A 4,003-nucleotide genomic window follows, 5' to 3' on the forward strand; every position below is an offset into this window, starting at 1 on the left:
TGAAAAAATGGGGAATAGGGAAGAGGGAAACAATGCTTTAAGCTGCTCCCACATGGGGGAAAAAGTAGGATATAAATAAATGCATATATGTTGATTTCCCTGTGTTGTAGGTGTGGAAACTGAGGCAAAGAGAGCCAAATCACTCTTGCTTTAAAGCCACTCCGTGAATTTGTGGCTGAGGTAAGATTTTAAATTGGAGAGTACCTGGCTCAAGGCCTTGGCATCACTAATGCTAGCAGTTTTAAAGAGATTTGTCCAACTTGGAAACACCTTTTGCCTAGTTAAATCCGCATAATGATCAATTAAAGGGTAAATAGTAAAATTCCAGTGACGGTTTTTGCGGTGAGGCTAAATCTCTGACTTCCTGGCCAGCTCTTCCTTTAGATACCTCCCCTTTCCTGCCTCCACACCTCCCTTTTTTCACCTGTCTGCCTGGTCCCTCTCTTCGGTGGAAGGTATATCTTAGCAGCCCATGTGTTTCCCTTCTATTGAAAAGCATAGCAAGACATTAGTTTGTTTACAAATGTGTGGGGATTACAAAGGAGCAAGAACTCTGGAAGCTATGCCCCAACACATGTAATTTATACAATAGCCACTAGATGGTAGGCTCCTCTTAAAATGTTCAATTTATTTTAAACGTTTAAGACATTATTATTATTTTTTTTTTGCAGAGAGCTCTGAATCTGTATTTGTTGGCTACTACTAGACCATCAAGGTATTTCTGGAAAAAACTGTTTAAAAAACAACAGACCCTGAGTAGAAGCATTGAGTCATATGTACTTTTTTGCCAGCCTTAGAACTCTTTTGAGTTTTAATTTGTAATACCAGCAGTTTCTTCTCCTTATCTTAGAATCACAAAATCCGAGTGGTGGAAGAGTCCATACAGGCCATCAAGCCCAACTTCCTGCTCAATGCAGGATCAGCCTAAAGCAGGGGTAGTCAACCTGTGGTCCTCCAGATGTCCATGGACTACAATTCCCATGAGCCCCTGCCAGCATTTGCTGGCAAGGGTTCATGGGAATTGTAGTCCATGGACATCTGGAGGACCACGGGTTGACTACCCCTGGCCTAAAGCATCTCTGACAAGTGTTCGTCTCTAGCCACTGAGTGAAGACTGCCAGTGAGAGGGAGCTCACCAATTCCCTAGGCAGCAGGTCCCACGTTTCCCTAATATCCAACTGGTACCTTTCTGCTGGTAATTTCAACCAATTTTTGCAAGTCACATTTGTGTGCATTTGGAACACAACCAATTACAATTTGTGGGAAGGGTAATTCATATGATTGAAATGACCTCAGGAAACATCTTGTTTTGTTTCTCTGGGCACTAGGAGGCGCTGCAGGAGAGGAAGACGGACTCAGCAGGTATGTATCTCTCAGGGACCTTATCCTTCTCAATGAGGAACATGCTGTGTCTGACTCAATCCATGGCCAAAAGTCAGCAGACTTAATAAGGATTTGCACCTAAATCTATAGTTGAACAGACTGTTATATAACATTGACCAAATCTCAATCTGCTCTTATACAAATCTTGTTTGTTTCAATGAGGTTTAAGCCAGAGAAATTTTCAGTAAGTTGTTCCCATGGTGGATCAGACTAAGGGCACCCCAAATCGGCTACTTCTCAACTGGCATTAAGTCTAGTGAGTCTTATGTACTGGGATGCTTATACCAGTGTACAAAATACAAAGTGAGCATCTTCCCTAACACAAGCATGGATTTACAACCTAGGTTTACTTTCTGCTGTAGGCAAAAACAGATCAAAGGGGAAAGGAGGAAATGGAACTACGTCAGTTCTCAGCATGTTAAAGTGGACTCTGTATGGAAAAGACTCAGAGAGAGAGACATAATAGACAGTTTTTGATATTTATACAGACACAAAGGCTGGAATGAAAGCTTCCTGCTTGCAAACAAACTTGCACTTATTTGGATTGGGGGGGCATTTGGCATTCTGCCTTCTGGCACAAGCAAAATCTAGTTTGGCTGTATAGGTAAGGTGTGCATATGCTCTGACTTCAAGCAAACGGTAGAATTCAGCAGTGGTATAAGAGAAGTAAGGGAGAGAGAGAGAGAGAGAACAAGAGAAGCAAAATCTCTTGTCCCTAATTTCTTTTTAAAATCATCTACAAAAAGGGAGGGAATCCAAATTTTAAAAACAAAAAAGTGTAGGACCTTTGCTTCTGCCTACAGCTTCCTTCTCTGAAAACTTCTCCATTTAATTCTGATTAATAATAACTTTCAACTGTGGAAAAGCATGTGGTGAAAAAAGCTTCAGATATGCTGGATAATCAGGGACCAGAAGTGGTTTAAGGATTCATGGTGCTTATACGGGATCAGAGATAAGGGCAGATCTGAAATTCTGGAGGTGATCCTTGCATGAATCACCATGGCCAAGCCTTGCCTGACGAAGAAAAACACCTGTCTTACCAAACAGAATTATTTTTTTCTTGCATGCATTGTGTGACCAAAATATTGATCTTTTGTTTACAGATCATTGCCTCAAGAGAGCAGTTGGGCTTAATTTGGACTGGAACAGATTAATTTGAGAAGAGACATATACATTTTCAAACTAAGTACAAGGAAGCAGGATGTTCGGTTTAATTATAAATGTATTTTATTTAATTATTAAAAATATATATATGTCCATCTTTCTACCAATCATCTCAGAAACCAAGGCAGGTTGAATGCAGCCAAGAGCAGGCCTTTAGACCTTGCAGAAATTTTACTGCCCCCAGTGCTTTGATACTAAAAACTTACTGGAATCAGTTCATTAGCTCTTGATGGGAAATCATCTTTTTTGTGTGTACTGTTACTCACTTCTCCTTTCGTGAATGTTTTCAGTGTTGAAAGTAAAAAGCTCTTGAAATGGGGATGATTCATGATGGAGAATGATCGGAGTTAAGCTATTTTAAAGTCATGTTTATTCTGCTCTGGATTTCCATTCCATTACTACCTTAGTTTCCTGAAAGCCACGTTTCCAAAAGCATTTGCTCATCTCACTGCCAGCTTGCTTCCCTTCCTTTCAGGAGCCTCTCCAGTGAAGGACGTCAGTCAGGCAGAAGAAAACTTTTAACTGGGATTTTCACATCAGGGCTACAGCTGGGCCCACCACATCTTTAACTGAGCTGCTCATGCCAAAAGGCATGAAAGCATGTGTACTTAGACTGGTGTCTAAAATTTCTCTTTCCAAAGCTCAGCAGCAGAACAAAACTTTCACAAATTAGAACTGTTTTGTGAACCATGCAGTCAAGTCTTCCCGATCTACAGACGTGGCTAGCTCTTTCAGTGGAAACATGGCTCTGCAAACCTGTCCATCAGTCAGCAAGCTTTGCAGTGCTTTCACCTGTACGGAGGTCAATTCTAAAAGCAACACCTCGCATGATTTCAAAAAGCCACAAAAAGGTCCAGAGGTCGGGGATTTCTGTACTACAATACTGAAGCTGAACCCTCACATGTTCTGCTTCTCAGTGATGCTAGCCTTACCTCAACAACGAATCTCTGGGCAGATCTTACTGTACAGAAAAGTCTGTATAAGAGTTCTTTCAAGGATAAAAACAGAGTTAACACCTATGAGCATCAGACTGAATGTGTTGAAAGCAGGATTGGAGTGTCAGGGTGGATTTAAAATAACGACACTTTGCCTCCATAAGTTTTCACAGGTATGAAACTTAATGGCAGTGGTGAGCAAGGATTCGACAGGTTGCAGAGAGGGCAGCTGTCTTCCTGATATACTTCCTGGAGTGTCTGACTGGCCATTCTTGAAAACAGGATGCTGGACTATACGGAGCCTTGGACTGATGTAGCAGAAGTTCTTCTCACGTTCTTAAGGCTTTTATAAGGCAAATATCAACTTCATGGTAATTATTTCATGATTGGATATAATACCAGAGTACATCATCCAAACCAGCTATTTCATCCAGGATGACAGATATTTGTTCAGTTATTCAGTTGTAATTCTGGGGTGTTCAGTTGTAATTCTGGTGTTCAGTTGTAATTCTGGGAGAAAC

General features: G+C 41.0%; 1 long non-coding RNA gene across 1 annotated transcript; it reads left to right on the forward strand.

Moving 5' to 3' along the window:
* Window positions 1–2,656, forward strand: LOC143839042 (uncharacterized). Its single transcript, XR_013231551.1, has 4 exons — window positions 1–180; window positions 672–715; window positions 1,329–1,362; window positions 2,487–2,656. It is a non-coding gene; the product is annotated as an uncharacterized LOC143839042 (long non-coding RNA).
* The last annotated feature ends 1,347 nt before the right edge of the window (window positions 2,657–4,003 follow it).

Source organism: Paroedura picta, chromosome 5, assembly GCF_049243985.1.
Source record: "Paroedura picta isolate Pp20150507F chromosome 5, Ppicta_v3.0, whole genome shotgun sequence".
Classification (NCBI taxonomy): Eukaryota; Metazoa; Chordata; class Lepidosauria; order Squamata; family Gekkonidae; genus Paroedura; species Paroedura picta.